Here is an 18,305-nt window from a genome sequence, read left to right on the forward strand (position 1 = left end):
GGAAAGAATTCTCTGTAGTAACTAGGAGCCCTCCTCCCCTTCTAGTGTCCCATCTCCAGCTGTTGGAGATATTTGCTGCTAGCAGTCGCAGATGAGCCACATGCCATTGTAGGCAGTCCCATCATACCATCCCCTCCATAAACCTATCAAGCTCAGTCTTAAAGTCAGTTAGGTTTTTTGCCCCCACTGCTCCCTTTGGAAGGCTGTTCCAGAACTTCACTCCTCCGATTGTTAGAAACCTTCACCTTATTTCAAGTCAAACTTGTTGATGGCCAGTTTATACATAAAACTCATGAGGCTCATAGATCCAGATTTTAAAATGGTGTTTATGTTTAGACAAGTATAAATAATTATGCTAGACAACATAGCCCCATAAACCCAAAGTCCTTGCTTGAAGAATTTACAGGCCTAAGGCCCTGATTTAGCAAAGCAGTTAAGCACTTGCTTAAGACCCATTGAAATCAGTGGGCCTTAAGTGCTTTGCTTAATAGGGATGAGTTTACTTGTATGTTTAGAATTAAACATGTGCTAAGCCCTAAAAAGATTAGAACCAAGAGATGTAGAAAATAAATCTTAGTGGAGTCTGATTTCCTACTATTTTTCCATATTCAGACTACATTTGCAGGACAGCTCTACAGAAATAGGTGGATGCTAATTTCTTACAGCTTCCAATGTATAGATATAACAGAGCTGAGCTGAGCCACACTCTTCCTCTTTATAGGAAGATTACCAAGTAGTCCTCAGTGGGCTAGGTTGACCAGACCACCACAGAAACTGGGGATGAGGGAAGGAGGCCAGAGACATAGCAGTTCTTAAAGGGGGGGTGGGGAAAAAGGTGTGTCTATATGTATTTTACCAACATCGACACACATTTAGTTTTAGTCTCATTTCTCCATGCTTGTGCCCAAAGTGTGTGTAAAATCCCCCCCCGGGGAAATTCCAAGTACAGGGCGGCAGGCTAAAACCTGTACCCAAACTCAGTATCTTCTTTTCCAACGTGCTATTTCTTCTCAGACCCTGATTTGGTGCTGGCTTTAGAGCTGCCTCTCCATGGAACTGTTTTGCATTCCTTCACAACCTCACTTTTCTTTACTGTTACCTCTCTTCCTGCTACATATAAAATGAGCTGGGACTCCCCACCTCCACTCACTCCCAGCAGACTTTGCAAAGGATTAGTTCACTGGAGTCAGGTGGCCCATACTCTAGTTCTAATCCCTGGGGGAGTCAAACTTGCTAACAAGAAGCAGCAGTATAATCATAACCGGATTGATCTGGGGAGTTTTGTTCTTTTTTCCCCCAGCCGTGACAGTTTACTCTGTCACAATGAGGTTAATAAAGTATCTGTGCTTCAACAAGCTTTGTGGTTGGAAAAACCATGGACCCATCTGGCTAGTAGACTCCAGCTGATTGAAGGCAAAGCAGCCAGAGTGTAACAGTGACTGGCAAAGTTAGTGTGTGTATGGTGGGGAAAAAACAAACAAGTAAAAAAATGCTATGAAGTTCTCCATTTTTTTAAACACTTTTTTTCCTAATATTTTGAAATTGTTGAAATTTTTTCTATCAAGTATTATTGTCAATGGAAGGTTTCATTTAAAAAAAAAAAAAAGAAACTAGGAAAATTTTGACCAGCTCTGGAATCTGGCTTCATGTCTTTAAGGTTACCTACACATTTAACTTGGAATTATTTGTTTTCTTATCTAATATCAAGAAGCAAAAACTCATCTTGAAACCTAACAGAATTGCCATAACTCCAGTGGTCATTTGTCAGATTTACAATTCCTACTGCCTCTAGTGAGAACTGCACAGCTAGAATCCTCTGGAGATTACTCCACAAATGGTTTGGAATTTGCTTCTCATTCAGAAAAGAAAAAACAAAGGCCCAGAATCCCAGCCGGTGTAAACCAGCTTGACTTCAATGGAACTGTGCTTATCTACACCAGCTAAGGATCTGACCCAGGATATACAAACCTGAAAATGATCTTTTCTGTTTTCATTTGCAATTAAAACATTTTCTCTTGTGGCTTATCCTGAATGTTCATGACCTGTTCTTTACATTATTCTGTTGGTTGGGATTAGCTTAACTTTGGTGTTTCGCCACATTACATAAGATTTTTTTCCCCCTCTGCTAGATTTTTGCTGCTAGCTATTTTAATACCCTCAGCTGTGAAGATCTCATTTTAAAGTGAGTGAGTGTTTAGAAATCAGGGTCAGAAATATCCATAGATCAGTACATAAAGCTACGAAAACAAAGATTAAAGAGTGAAGTGCTTAGAGGTAGTACATGATTCCCCGTGCTTGAAGAGAATACCATACTTGTCATCTGGTTTATAAGATCCTGTCAGGTAAGCATCTTGGAACAGTTCACAGTTAAAGACCAGAAGACGTACAAAAGAACAGAAGAAAAGGAAAGGATCAGTAGGTGCCAAGTGAAAGAAAAGCTTTAGTTTGGAAGTTTGGAAATGGGTCTTTCTAACAAAGAAATGGTGGCACCCATCCAAACGTGCCTGTTCTGGAGAGCTGGTCACTTTTCTCCCCCCTTGGTTTTTTTTTTTTTTAAATCATAATTACTTTGACACCTTGCTTTTTGTCAAAAGTGAGACTTTTTGCCAAGAAAAAAAGTCTTTTGATGAAACTTTGTTTTTTCATTGAAAAAAAACAGAAAGTAAAGATGGTTGGGTTTTCACAAACCAATTAAAAAAAATCTTTGAAAATTAGGCATTTTTCAACTGACTCTACTCTTTTGTGTTCTACATGGGGGCTTTACATATCCAGAAGGTCACCGCATAGGAAAGAACAAGTAACCTATGGAGAAAGCAGGAGGCCTTCCTATCTCAGGGCTGAATGCTCAAAAGGAGTTAGAAGTCTAACTTCTATTTAAATTCCTAACCTCCACTGAGATCAATGAAGAAAGATCTGCAGCACTCAATTTAGACAGTAAAGAATATTTGAGGAATGATCCTACAATCTACCTGCATTTATAAAAGCACCCATCACCATGATATCTAGGCACCACACATCGTATTATAAAACCTCTGCACTGTCATAGCAGGAACTCACAGTCTCTCAAAAGTGAGGGTAACATGCCAGGAGGTTTAGGTCTGGGTGAATAACCTCTTCTTGGTACTTTGATTCCACTATACAGTGGAATTAGAGAGCATCATTTGACGGACATAAGAGTTGAGGCGTGGAGTGCACAGCTAACATTCAATTAATCTTTCTTTCTATGTGGCTGGCAAATACTAGAGATGGGTTCTCATTGCTAAATCACAGGGCTTGTTGCCCCTTCTTGAAACACTCCCTGTACCATGCCCAGAAAAGATTCCACCATCTCTCTTCGGTCAGTCCATTTCCCCCCCATCTTCCCATCCCCCTTAATATTTTTTTTAAATAAACCTCTTCTTGTTTTTAAACCTCCCACCCCTCACTGACTCCCCCCACTGACCAGAAGGCTGCCTGCTACACAGGGAATGTCAGAGGATGGAAAGCCGGCCTGCTGATGGCTTTGTGGAGCTGCTTTGCATGTGCCTCCAAGGTTGTGCCATGGCCGAGTGCTGCATGGCCAAAGAGAAGAAACACAGGGGCAGCTCCAGCTGGAGACTGAGTTAGTACTGGGGCTTACAGCAGTCTGCTGCGGAAACAGAGATGCAAGGACTGCGGGAGTCCTGCAGCTGCAGGTTATTTGGTACGTGAGTACATGTGAGGCGGGGTGGATCCAGCATCATATAGTTTCCTGCACTCACTACTTATTCTGTCTTCCCCATGCTTTCCCATCCCTAGCGGAGTCACATGTCCTGGGGATGAGGAAGCACTTTCATATACCTTTCCTCCTGGTATCCACTCTGTGCCTTTTCCTTTAGGATCAAAACAACCACCACTTTATTCCAGACCGGGATGCTAAAGGTTGTGGGTACGGGCAACTATGTAGGATGCTCAGGGGACTCTAAATCAGAAATAAAAAGAAAAAAAAAACACACCACCCCTCAAAGTCTGTAAGAGGATTATAACTAGATGGAGTAAGGAGGTGGCCAAGGACTTACAAATGTCACACAGGCTCTAGAAATTCTCTTGGCAACTCCAGGCAGCTTCTGGCTATTGTTTCTGTGTAACAAGCAGATGCCGCTAATAGGAATTATTCAGAGTGATAGACAAGGGACACCTGGCTCTGAACAGCCACTGTATTTTCAAGGAGAGGAACTGAAATTGGATTTCTTTTGAGAGTGAATTAACTGCAGAGAGCTACTCAAAGGATCAGAAAAGCCTGGCTCATAGAAGTGCTTAGACTCTGTCATTATTGGGCCAAACCCCAGAAATACACTCAAGGGGGAGCCCAGAATTTTGCAAAGTAAAGGTTGGTGAATATTACAGAAAGGTGGATAAATGAGTTTATAAGGGAAACTAAACCACCCTGCAACTGATTCCCTCCTGTAAGGACAGCTGTGCCTGAAAGGAGATAATCTCTCTTCTGAAGTGTCCCCATCTCCATAGGATCTGACCGCTCATGAGTGGGGAGGCTGAGAGTGGTCCCACCACTGGCCTCCCTCAGCGGAAGGCAGCTTTAAATTCTCCCCAGAGCGTCCCGTGTGCGGTGCTGGTAGAGGCTCTCCAGGAGACAGGCAGGTTGCATGCCTCTCCCCACTGCCCTACTCCTGCCATCTGCCTGAGTGGCCTTACCTACTTGGTGGGTGCTGCTGGATGCCTCCAGGCCAGAGAGAGCTGCAGCAACTTGTGCTGCTGTGCTCCTGTAGCAGGTGACTTTCTCTCAGGAGGGACCCCAGCCTGGCTTCAGCCAGCAGGGTTGGGCTAGAGCTGGGGCCAAGTTTTCTACCTGGCCCCTCTACTTGCAACCACTGTTAGATAATTTGGGTGCCTAAGCATCTAGCTTACGGGTTCAGTCAAATACTTAGGCAGAACAACAAAAAAACTTCAGAAACAGACTCCAACGAGAGACTGCTGAATTGGAATTAATTTGCAAACTGGATACAATTAACTTAGGCTTGAATAGAGACTGGGAGTGGATGTGTCATTACACAAAGTAAAACTATTTCCCCATGTTTATTCCCCCCTCCCCCGCTGTTCCTCAGACCTTCTTGTCAACTGCTGGAAATGGCCCACCTTGATTATCACTACAAAAGGTCCCCGTCCCCCACTGCTAATAGCCCACCTTACCTGATCACTCTCATTACAGTCTGTATGGTAACACCCATTGTTTCATGTTCTCTGTGTATATAAATCTCCCCACTGTATTTTCCACTGAATGCATCCGATGAAGTGAGCTGTAGCTCACAAAAGCTCATGCTCAAATAAATTTGTTAGTCTCTAAGGTGCCACAAGTCCTCCTTGTCTTTTTTTTTTTTTAGGCAGCTGAGTTATATTGACTGCAGGCACAAATAAATGAGAAAGCAAATATGGAAGCCAGTTGGGGGGAAAATATATATGTATAGGTTAGCCCATTGCACTCTAGAAGGCTCAGCTGTTCAAAGGGGAGCTTTATAACCTAGGGAAGACAGTATCAGGCAGTAAGTCTTGGAGTCGCTGGGGCCTACCCAGGTTTGCCGGCTGTGGCAACCTGCCTGGCACCTGGAGGAAGGAGCATGTGTGGTAGGAGGGAAGAGTGTGTAGAAAGTACCAGTCTGTGCAGATGGCTACGACATTCAGCTGCTATTAGAACTTACCATTGGAGAAGATAATTGCTTTAATAAAAAGACAGTTCAAGAAGAATCCAGTCCTCCTTTTATTATCCAGCACATGATACATGAAGCACCTGCAGACCCCCAGCTAGCCAGTTCCAACAGCACTGAGCGCTCCATTTACAGGTGGAGCCTTCTCCTTGACATAACAGTTCATTGGATTTGTAGTTATCCTCATTTAGAACACACACACACACACACACCTACCTATGTGGAAGATGCAGATCCAGACGGTGTTGAAGCAAGTGTGATTGTAAAAAGAGTACTTGTGGCACCTTAGAGACTAACCAATTTATTTGAGCATAAGCTGTCGTGAGCTACAGCTCACTTCATCGGATGTAGTTCATCGGATGTAGCTCACGAAAGCTCATGCTCAAATAAATTGGTTAGTCTCTAAGGTGCCACAAGTACTCCTTTTCTTTTTGCGAATACAGACTAACATGGCTGCTACTCTGAAACCTGTGATTGTAAAGTTATTTGCTATGGTACGGCCAGCCCCAAATGTTCAAAAAAAAAAAAAAAATCAAATCAGGCTCACAAAAATCATGAGATTGGCTTTAAAATTATGAGATTATGTAAAAATAGATTTGGTGATCTTTTTGTTTGCTTTCTGAGCCTTTAGGGCAGGGGTAGTCAAGTGGCACACTGCAGGCCAAATCCAGACCATCAGATGCTTTTGAATGGACCCCAAATTTTTTTTATTATTTTCTCTGGAGTCTGGACCTTGCCTATACCTGGACCAAAAAATAATTAGCTTCCCCTGCTTTAGGGTGCATGTGTGTGTGTGTGGGGGGAAGTGGCACATTTTGAAGCTTTCTCCACAGCCATGAGAGCTAGAAACTTACTTTTTCTTTAAGAATGATGGCTGAAATCATCACATATCCACATGACTCCAGGAGCTGGGGCTTTAAGGAACACAATCATCATGAGAGACAAAATCATGAGAGTTGGTAACATCACTGCTCTGGCAATTTTCTTCCTGAAGGGTCCCAAACCAGTTTACAAACTACAGAGCTGCAAAGGGCTGAGTGCCACCACAAGGCATTGAGCACCCTCCGCTTCCATGGATGTCCAGTGGAGTTGCAGGAGCTCAAAACTTGTAGTATCAAACCCTTGAATGTATAGGGCCAGATCCTCCGCTGGTGTAAATGGGCATTGATTCCAGTGGCTCACTAAACCCAAAGTGGTGTGTCCCCACTCTAATGAAATGTTTAAGCTTATTAGAAAAGATATGTAGGAAGGAAGGGTGGATTGGCAGCATATAAAATATGCCTGTCATTGAAGTGCACTTGGCATATAATCATGACGATTTAGTTAATGTGAGCCAAGCAGCTTTACTGAAAGGTGGGTTAGAGCAAAGTTAGAAATAGAGAGGGCCAGATCCTCAGGTGGCCTAAATCAGTGCAGCTCCATTGATACCAATGGAGCAATGTCAATTTACTCCGAGCTGCATACACAGCCTGGAATGCGTACTCTGCTACCCACAGTCCTGTATTCTGTGCTCAGTTATGCCTGTGGACCCTCCACTGAAGTCAGTAGGGTGCTGTACGTGCATATCTGAGGGCAGAACTGAGCCCCACATGTTTACCAACGATTGTACTTTTTATTTTTAAACTCCTCAGCGCACTCTGTCTGGTTACATCGAGTCATGTCATGCCATGCAGTAGCAGGTCACAAATGACACAAAGCAATGTAACCGCATGTGGCATGGAGTGTCTGGAAGCAACAAAAAGAAAAAATGTTGAAAAAGTGTGTTTTACATATTCTAATCCAAGAGGTGGAAAGTCACAGCGCCTCAAAGCACTCCCAAAATAGTAGCCATCTTCCCTCCCCAGTCCTCATGCCAGGCTGAGGAGTCAGAGAGTCTAAAGCAAAGAAACCAGCTGTCAATTTTTCTATTATTGGTGGTCTTCCCCCTGAGGAGCCTAAACAAAAGAAAACCAAAGGGAGTTCTTCCCCCATTCATCTAATAACTGCAGCAGGGGCCACTTATAGTGTAGAGTGGAGACTATTTTAAAAGTTGATCAAAATAAATTGATTCTTGGAGACACCATATTGCCCCGCCCCCCCAGGCCTCGCTGCAGGAGTCTGTCTCTGTTGGATTTTATAGCTTTAAGTTGGATCAACAATATCTTTTAACACTGAGCCTGACCCTGCAACCCTTAGGGGAAAGAGTAATCCGCACTCATGCGACTGTAGCCATTGAGACGGACACTGATCTCCTTTCCACTGACGTGAAGACCTGCTCTTACGAGGCACTGAGCAGAGTGCTGAGCGGCCACTGAGCTCAGCCAGAGAACCTGAGCACCTTGTAGGACCACACCCTAAATTCAGAGTGACAACATCATCAAGTGAATCACAGTCTAAATAGAACTGGTGTGAGACCAGAATCAGGCCAAGTGATCACGATGAGGAATACCCAGGTGAGCAGAGGTTGCAGTAACTTTATCTTCAGATAATTCACTTTTAAATCATGAACACGGGTGGAACACAAGAGTATGTTCTGGGCCTGATTTGAGTTGTGCTGACCATTTCTCACTCCTTTGGGGCAGGTCTCCACTACAAACAGGAGCGCAGCTGCATTGATGCAGGTGTAGTGCTCTGATGAAGCCGCTGTAAGCGGATGGGAGAGAGCTCACCCATCTGCTTAATAACTCCATGTCTGCGAGAGGCGGTTGCTATGTCGGTAGGAGAGTGGATTATTCACACCCCTGAGCAACGTAATTATGCCAAAGTAATTCTGTCGTGTAGACAAGGGCTTGGATTCCAGTGGTGGCTTAAGCATCTCTCCACGTCAGGTCCATTGTTACAAGTTCTGTAGCTCTTCTAAAATTTTAAGACGGGATTGTCATTTCCAAGTAGTGTTAGCACAAGTGAAAGTCTTGATTATTTTTGGACTTTGCTTGCATCACTAGATGCTGAGAGACACCAAGTGAGATGGAGAGGGAGAGAGAGAGGAAAAGACTGATTCATTCCGAACCTGTTTGCACTGGCATATTGTACATGCGACAGGCTAGTTCCCTGCTCAGTGTTTGACATATAAGACACTCTGTGCAGGGAATCAATAAAACAGCATTGACAGTCAAGGTGCTCACCTGGGCAATATTATGCCGACTACAATTTAATGACAGCAGTGGAGTATTAATGAATGGTACTTTACCAAGGGCTCAAATGGTGAGCCAGCTCTTGTGGTCCTTTACTCCAATACACAGACTACCTACATCTTGGATCACAGGGCAGGAGGTGGATAGAGCAGTCACTGTAGGACTAGTACTCCCCTTCTGTGCAGGAGGGTTAGGAGTGGGCAAAACCTTAAATCCACTCCCCGTTGGGGCATAGAGATCTGGCACACATTATCCCTTCCCTGCCAGACAGGGCAAGGAGAAGCAGGGACTAAACTGATGCAAGGTCAAAATTCAGTCTGTGCTGTGCTCTCTGGAGCAGCACAAATACTCATTCCCCTTCCTCAGGGCAGGTTGCAAGGTGCTGACTTAGCCCCAAGTTCTGGTGTTCATCTTTCACTGAGGATGTCAAGACATCGGTAAGGGTTCAGCAAATAGCAGCAGGAATGATTCAAGGTCTGGAAAACATGCTGCCCTATTGCGAGCAAGTAAAGTTCAATCTATTCCATTTAGCCAAGAGAAGGCTAAGAGGTGGCTGGATCGCAGTCCGCAAGTACCTCTGTAGGGAACAGATTTCCGATAGCAGAAGGCTGTTTATCGGAAAAAGGCAGAACAAGACCAAGGGCTAGAGAAATTCAGACTAGAATAAGGTGCCCATTTTTAACAGTGAGGGTAATTTAACAATTGGAACAGCTTACCTAGGAACATGATGGATTCTCCATTACTTGAAATCTTTAAATCAAGACTGGATGTCTCTCAAAGATATGCCATAGCTCAAACAGAAGATACATACTTGATAGAGACCCTACTGAGTGAGGTTCTCATATTGTACAGGAGGTCAGTCTAGGTGATCATAACATCCATTCCATTAAAGTTTGCTGCAATTTGTTTGACTAACTTTTCAGGAGATTGGGATATGATGTTAGTAGAAGAGACCAGACTCATTAACTTCAAATAGATGCACAGTTATGAAGCTGCTCTCAGGGGGCAGCATCAGAGGGCTTAGCATTGGAACACAGAACTATTACCAGCGGCAAGGGTCTGTGGGGCCAGCAGTAGGGGAACCTAGGCCCTCCCTGCTCCACCAGGTTCCAACCCCAGGCCCTGTGACTGGCACGTCAGATATGCAGCTTGGGGCAGACCCCACCACACCTGCTCCCTGGCTGTACTGAGGCCTTTCCCCTCCAAAGTCACAGCCAAGTCTGTGTATGGCCTCACCAGCTGGGGAACTGTGTGTGTGTGCATGGGGTTCTTCCCAACCATGATCCAAAGGCTCCTCTCCATCAGTCACAGCCCACCATTCCCAGCCTCCACAGGGGCCTTCAACAGAAAGGTCTGATCCAAGCAGTGGGGAACTCCCACAGCCTCTCTGCAGGAACGAACAGCATGGGGTTGCTCCCCTGCTCTGCCCATCCTGACTGAACTGGGCAGCTCCCTTTTGAGCTCTGCCTCCATGGTGAGCATGCCAAGCAGGTACAACTGGGCAGGGCTTTCTGGACCCAGAGCTGCTCATTAGCCTTGATTCCCCAGTGTGTGGCATATACCCGCCCCCCCCCCCCCCCCCCCCCCAACGCCATCACAGCCAGTAATTCAGATCTTGAATGATTTATGGCCCAATGCCTCTGCATGGAGCTTCCATTGACTTCCATGGGATTTCCTAAAATGGAGGGCTTGCAGGGTCACTTCCTTAGTTTCACCTTATTGCATTACTGTTACCTTAACTGTATGCCACAACTATTTACACTGCAGCTAGTCTGTTAGTATTTTATAAATTGGTAGAAATAGTTCCAGAATAGCTTAGATTTTCACCCGGCATTCCTAAAACGTTGCTTAGAAGGAACACGTATTCAGCACCTCAGAAAGTTACCCATGTGATAGGCTTTGATTTGTTTTTTTGATGAACTGTAATTACAAGTTCTAATGTAAATGAAGGTTTACACGACTGTTAAAATTCATTTAACAATCAACAAAGGAGTGGAATAGGCCTTTGTATTTCTTCTAAACTAGTTTTAACCTAGGACTCAAAAGACAAAGGCAGCCATTGAATAGCAATGATTGTTTAGTACTCATACATCTACATAATCTTTGTGCATTTGGATGGATGTTTCCTTTTGAACTGTAGGCACAAGTTCTTCTATTTGCCTACAAAACTCTTTCTTCATCCAGCGCTGAATCCCCCAGCAAATCCTCAATATCTTTGCAAATATCAAAGATATTAAGGCATTTAACTTTTTTCCTTCCTATTTAGACCTTTGAAGGCAGATGTGACTGGAATGATTTCAGGGTTATAACTCACAGTCTGAATAAGAAATTAAAGGAAGAACATTGCAATAATGTAGCCAGTACAGTAACTAATTACTTATAGATTTTAAGTCACATTTGAAAAAAAGAGAAATATTTAAATAAAATGTATAATCTTTTGGAGTCCAGACTTTTTAAAATGCTTCTGGGGCTAAACACAGCTCTGTCATAGCAGAATAGCTGACTTCATTGGGAGCTTACTACAGAGATACACTGATGCAACTGAAAGCAGAATTTGGCTCATTGTCTAAAATGGAAAAACCTATTCATTATACAGTACTGCTATCAGAATTGACTCCTTGGTCGTTTTAGTTGGTAGGACCTTTTGTATGACATTTTCAAATATATAAATTGAAGCTGTAGTTTTTGGAAAAGGTTACTAACACTAGGAGCCATAGGGACATCATAAAGGAGACAACTGAGGCAATGTCTTGCCAAAAATCTTTCTATTGGTTAGAAAACTTGTGTTACATATATTCTACAGAACACATACATAATGCATCTATATAGGCCTTGGTTATGCAAAGACTTATGCATGCAAGTAACTTTGATGCATGAGTAATCCTACTGAAACCAGTGGGGATACTCATATGCCTAAAGCTGTTGTAACCCACACACCTCCTGGGTGTGGTACTTTGTTCCCTCTAGTGGCACAGAGGCCACTTAGAGATTAATGAGTCTGCTACAGCCTTTTAGATGAGGGCCATGTGGCTTTTAGCTCATGCACTAGACATGGATGCATTCTAGAAGTCCCAGGTTTGATCCTGCCCAGCAACGACCGAGGTCTATCAGTATTACATTACATCTGAGGAATCTGGGCCATTAGATGTGGTACATCTGAAAGCCATTTTATAAAAGTTATAGATATGAAGCTTCTTTCTCTCACACGCCCCGTCCTACCAGAGGCATAGACCCAGTGAGACTGGCTCTACACCAGCCAGGGATTGGCTGCTTAAGGGAACTAAGGCAGCTTTGCACTATCAGATCTATAAGAGGCAGCTTCATGGGGCCATTCCTTATCTACTCATGGCATTTGGTTGACTCTAGTTAGATCTTGCTTTTTTTAAGCCAAGCAGTAATGGCCTGTGGATTCTTACTTTCTTCACATGGACATCAACACATCAGTAGAGGATGAAAGTGGCCTTAGTGCTTTTAACAAACAAAGTGCCAAGCAATAAGCTGTTCCAGGCAATAAATGCAAGCAAAGAACCAAGGTAGATGGCAGGACACCTAACAAGGCCTATACTGCATACACGGTCAGCGTTGGCAGTGGCTTCTGAAGATGATTAGTATGAAGGAGAGTGAAAGAAACAAGATTTTGCGGACACATTTGAGACAGATGCCTTCTTCCATTGTTACATTTATCTGAACGAGACTAGGAAAAATCCTTTAGCCAGAACAAGTGCCTGCAGAACGTAGCTGATGAGATTTTATTCAGGTTCACAATGGGAGAGTTTGGAGGAGATGGATGGAAATACAATTTTTGTATCGTACATTATCCGATGCTTTTTAACCTTTAGGCAGGTCTAGCATGCATATTAAAATTATTACCACTCTTACTGTCTCTAACATGAGCAGGAGAAATCATAAGTACATTTGACATTTAATATTACAGTTTTAACGGATTTTAAAAAAATATCAAACAGATCACCTTTTTAGCTGTGAGCCAAATGTAATTGTCCTCCTCTGCCTTTCAGAGCTAAATCATCCTGCCATAGCAAAGTTATTGATATCCCCTGGATGCATTCAGCATACACCTGAGGTTGTATGAATCTGAGGGACTTGTTTCAAGGCAGTAAACATCGTTCTTGTCAGAAGTGGATCCTTGTATTTTGCAGGATGAGGTCACAATTCTTAGCAATTTGGATTATATACAGATTTCATTGCTGGGACAAAAACTGCATTATACCTATTGCCTGACCATAATTTAGGAACTACCTTTAATCTGCTATATATAACGTTTTACACTTCAATGGTAATGCCAGTGCTGTGACATGGCAATGATTAAATAAATACCAGTTATCGGAGGGGCCTTGTGAACTCCAGAGTTCCACAAATATGGAATCCAGCCCTTGCTGCGAAACTGAGCTTCAGAATCCAAGCTTTCATTAGTGAGTGTTTCTAGACCATATTGTAAAAAAAAAAAAAAAACCCCTTGAAAATGAAAACTGAGCACTGATGTGCCTTCCTGAGCCTGCAGACAGCCTGAAACAATAGCTCAGGAACATGAGAAGAGTCCTATTCATGTCAATTGTTTGTTAAAACCTAGAGATGACAATTTACACATCACCATGTTTAACATTCACTATTTCACTTGTGATGATTTTAGCAACTCCCAGCCAGTATGCTTAACCCACAATCTCCCTGCCTCCCCCCACTCCTTCACAACTGCAAAAAGCCCACTCGCCTTCTACTGAAGTACCAACCCCTGCCCTGCTTCACCCCTGACAATACTCCAATGCTCAGTTTATTGAAAACTGAAAAAGTGTGGAGACAACATAAGATTGAGTGAATTTAACCTGAAGCTAACACAGGGGCCACTGGCTTGGGGTGAGCCCACAACACAGCCCAGGCCTTCTGGTCAAAAAGAGGGGGTTTGGCCACCACCCAAGGGGTTGGGTCAATGACAAAGGGGGTAAGGGGACCCAGGCCCAGGGCCCTAACAGTGACAGATGGGTCCACCTCTGGGTCAGCAGGGAATCCTCCCAAAACATGTTGACTCACTCTCTGGCAGCAGAACTGGATGATAGTCTGGTTCCCCGGTCTACTTCCTACCACAGTCTGGGTGTAGGGCTCCATAGTCCAAAGATCCTCTGCCTCCTCAGGGTGCTTGGCTGCTGGCTATACTCACAGCTCCTCAGGATACTCACTGGGCTCCATTCGGGTGCTAATCCAGGATCCTGCAAAGATCTCCACCCCCTGGAAGAAACATCTGCTCCTTCCTGGGGTCCAGTCCTCACTGAGCTCCAGGGCTCTGCTTTTATACTTCCTGTCCCACCCCAGGACTTCTGGTGTTGGGCGTGGGTCAGATTCAGCTCCGCCCACCTGGGGGAGTATAGTAGTCCCTAGCTTTCCAGTTCGGAGGGAGGCCACTCCATCTCTCTACAGGTGTATAATAAATTTGCTGAAAAATGCATTGTTCAGGGCACTGTTCACAAATTCACGTTGAATTCAGCAAATAGTTTCAGCCAAAAAACCCCCTAAAGACAAAAATTTCAAATTCATCATATTGAGTAATTTTGAATCATCGAGTCGAATCAACAATGAAACCGTTTAGTCCAAACCAAATCTTTTTTTTTTTTCATTTTGGTAAGAAAAACAAAAAAAATCAATTTTAGTTTGAAATTAACCAATTTTTTTCCAGTTCACCCACTGAACCAAACAATCATTTATTCCCCCAGCTGTCCTCTTGTCTACAAGGGAAAAAGGGTGAGGGTGAAAAATGTAAAGAAAAAACTTGTTGATTCACTTGCTCACCAAGCTCTTCAACAGCCTGGACTCCTTCAAGTCCACCCCCACCATCCGCTTGTTCCACCCTTGCTTCTGTGCTACTGAAGATCTCTGCAGACAGTCCCACAAACATGCAGACTTCCTTCAGCTCCAGCTGATTTTCTCCTCCCTCAGTTCTGCCTTCTTCCTGGTCAAGCAGCACAACTGAGCCACCCTCATCAACTGCCCCTCTGACCTATTTGGCACCATCTAATCCCCCCTGCATATACCCCCTTTCTCATACTCACTTCCCTCTCTGCTCAGGGTATTGCTGATGAGAATCTCAACAAATTTCATCATGAACTACCATCTCCCAATGCTTTCTCCTCATTCACTTGCCACCAAGTGCTGAGGTTTCTCACCTCAATTCCTCCTCTGGCCCTGCCAGCTACCCCAGTGACCTCTGACTTCCTCCCCACAAAATACTGTGGTATGTGACAGAAGACGAAGCACTGGCTCTAGGTAGCAGCTCTGGGAATGCCAGGCTTTTAACAGTATTCAGGTGTGCTCTTTATTGGTCACGTGAATAGCCTCATTGACTTCAGTAGGAGTACTTACTGGTCCACAGGCTGCAAGATCAGGCCCCACATCCCAGAGAAGTCAATACAAATTAAAAAGGTTCGCTGCCTAGTCATGTGTCACTGACAAACCTTAAGGATATGGAAAAGCTAGTCCGTTGGTCTTCCCTATAATGCTGTGTGTGTGTGTGTGAGAGAGAGAGAGAGAGAGAGAGAGAGAGAGAAACAGGCTAGTACGGCACATCTAGATTTCTTTCTCGCCGACCTCTTCTAAAATTCCAGAATAGCTTCGTTCCAGATCATCACACATGATCAGGGAAGGAGATGGGGAACATCTGGAAAGATCAACACTCCTGAGGGAAAATATTCAGTTTTAATTAATTGTATCCCTTTTATCCATGACAATGTAATTGCATTCTCTTTAACTAAATCTTTTTAATTGGCACTGGGAGGAAATGATAAGCAGAGCTGTAGAATTCCTTATTAGCTATTACACAGCAGTCACACTCTTTGCTGCTTGAAGAGGCTGTGCTGAGCTACATCAGCAGAGCTAGGGACATACAGACACAGAGTGCTGTGGTTATTTTTGGCTATGATCCTTCGGAGTGAGCAGAGGGAGGGAGGGAACTGCCTGCAGGAGACTTGAAGCCTGGAGCAGGTTTGCTAAATAAGCCAACCAGAACCACCTGGCCCAGGAAGGGAACTTCAAGTGGCTGGTTCCTTATCAGACAGCTGAAGCAGCCCTTGAAGGGGGTCCTGACTCTGGGAAGTCTGTAAGGGAGTCAGGGCAGAGCAGGGGCATACAGAGGAACACTGACCAGGATGGTGGCCATCTTGTTTAGAATCATGTTAAGTTATGCAATGTAATGCTGAACTGGGTGTTTGGACAGAGAGGAGGGTGTGGGTGCTAGCTAACATCGGAATGTGCCCATGTGCCTTTGTTCTTACATAGAAAGCCTGAGAAGTGCTCTAATGCCATTATGTTCCCTCTGTAGCTACCGCCAGCAGGTCTGCTGTGGAGCCCAGCTAAAGAAGACCGTTGACCTCTCCTAATGGAGCGCTAGAAGAGAACAACAGCCTGAACAGGGTGGGCCAAAACAACTGCCCCTCATTCCCACTGGAGGCGCGGGGGGGGGGGGGTCACTTTCACTTTCACTTTCACTTTCATATTGTTACAACTCTCCAGATTGTATCCTGTAGCTTGCAGTGTGTGTTGTTTCTCTGAAAGCTCCAGCTCCTGGAATGGTCCAATGAGCTTCTTGGCCATCTCTTTTAAAACTCTTGAATGCAAGTTATCTGGACATGATGAGTTAAAAATGTTTACATTTAGTAGCTTCTGTTTAATATCCTTCTGGGATACTAATGGAATGGAAACAGTGTTATCAGCATATGATATAACTAAATCATCTGTTTTTCCCCAATACAGAACAGAAATATTTATTGATCAATACTGCCACTGAATTATTATTGATAATTCTACCATTCCCATCTAGTAATGGACCAATACCATTGTTAGGAGTCTTTTTGTTCTGAATATACATAATGAACCCTCCTTCTTATTGTCCTTAACTCTGCTGGCTATAGATTTCTCCTTGTGTCTCTTTGCTTCAATCATCAATTTTCTACAGGTCCTAGTTTCTGACTTATATTTGATACTGTTAACTTCTCCTTTTTTCCATTTGTTATGTACGTATAGCTGCCTTCACTTCCACTCTCAACTAGGTACTATTTTTAATCAATGTGTCCCTTTTCCTTGACAGTGGTTTTTTGGGCATCTAGTAAAGTGTTCTTGAACAATTCCCAATTGTCATTCACCTTTTTCTGATTAAGTTCTTCCTCCCACCTGTTTTAGCTCATAACTGTTTTCAGCTTTGTGAAACTGGCCCCCTTAAATCACCACGTGCTTTACTTTTTGATGGCTCTAAACTGAAATTTTTCTGAACTTTCCATTGGGCAAAATTTTTTTTGCCATTTCAAATTTTCCTCCCAACTTGGACCAATAACTAATATCAAAATACCGGAATTTTCCACTGATTGGAAATTCCAATTTTCAACCAGCTCTGCTTAAAACAATTGTGAAAATATTCCCTTTAGTGAGGAAGTGGTGTGTGATGAAAAGTGAGTAGTGTGGTTTTGTTTTGTTTTTTTCTTTCCAGGACCCATGCATTGTAGATTTTTATCACCACCAATTCATTACCACTGTTCGACCTTATTTGCTTCTGAAGGAGGTTTGGAGAGATGATTCAGATCTGGGGAAATTTATACAAGAGAAAATAGAGGGTGTGTGTGTGTGTGTCCGGGGCTGGGGGAGGCGGGAGGGCAGTTGTGTCAGAATAAAGAAAATGGCTTTGATTTGAAATCTAAACATTCCGAAAACGATTGAAAATTGCTAAGTGACCTACAGCAGAAAGTTATGTGCATAAGCAGACACCCTAAGGAAGGCAGTTTATATATTAGCACAATGACATATACTCTTTGATTACTTTTGTCAGTGATTCATTTGTATGGGTATGCTAGAGCTGACACAGAGTACATCTTTATTCAGAATGGGTGGTGGCCCTTGAGCTCCCCCTAATGGCGGGAAGGATTGTTTTTTAAATCTAAATCACTGGTCTGATACATTTCAGAGTAACAGCCGTGTTAGTCTGTATTTGCAAAAAGAAAAGGAGTACTTGTGGCACCTTAGAGACTAACCAATTTATTTGAGCATAAGCTTTCGTGAGCTACAGCTCACTTCATCGGATGCATACTGTGGAAAATACAGAAGATGTCACACAGCCTTTCAATTACGTTCGTGTGCCTGTAAACACCAATTTGTTTCAAATGCCATAATCCACAACATTCAAAGAATCAAATCTTTCAAACAAGGTGTCCTTAATACTGCTATAGGAAAAGATGTTTAAAGAAAGTCTTTTAAACCTGCCAACTGGTTTTCATTTTTTTTTTCTGCTAGCCTTGTAAAACAACAGTGCCATAGACAAGAGTCAAACCCTTTGTAAACATCACCATTGAATGGAGTCTATGATACTCCACAGCTGGTTTAGCAAGGTCTAGTAGGTGTCTACTATAAGATTTTTGGAAGAAGATATAATGGGCTGATCCTGCAACTCCCAGACTGCTCGTGTCATAAATGCTATTCAGCAAATTGGCCATCCCAGACAGTAAATGGGAGAGCACTTATTTAATAC

The 18,305-nt window shown here is 43.4% G+C and overlaps 1 long non-coding RNA gene across 1 annotated transcript; it reads right to left on the bottom strand.

The window, feature by feature from the left end:
* Nucleotides 1-7,503: 7,503 nt before the first annotated feature.
* On the bottom strand, nt 7,504-17,103 carry LOC122462480. Its single transcript, XR_006285034.1, has 3 exons — nt 16,876-17,103; nt 14,204-14,208; nt 7,504-7,514 (listed from the first exon to the last, which is right to left on the bottom strand). It is a non-coding gene; the product is annotated as an uncharacterized LOC122462480 (long non-coding RNA).
* Nucleotides 17,104-18,305: the final 1,202 nt, after the last annotated feature.

This window comes from Chelonia mydas, chromosome 11, assembly GCF_015237465.2.
Source record: "Chelonia mydas isolate rCheMyd1 chromosome 11, rCheMyd1.pri.v2, whole genome shotgun sequence".
In the NCBI taxonomy this organism is placed as follows: domain Eukaryota; kingdom Metazoa; phylum Chordata; order Testudines; family Cheloniidae; genus Chelonia; species Chelonia mydas.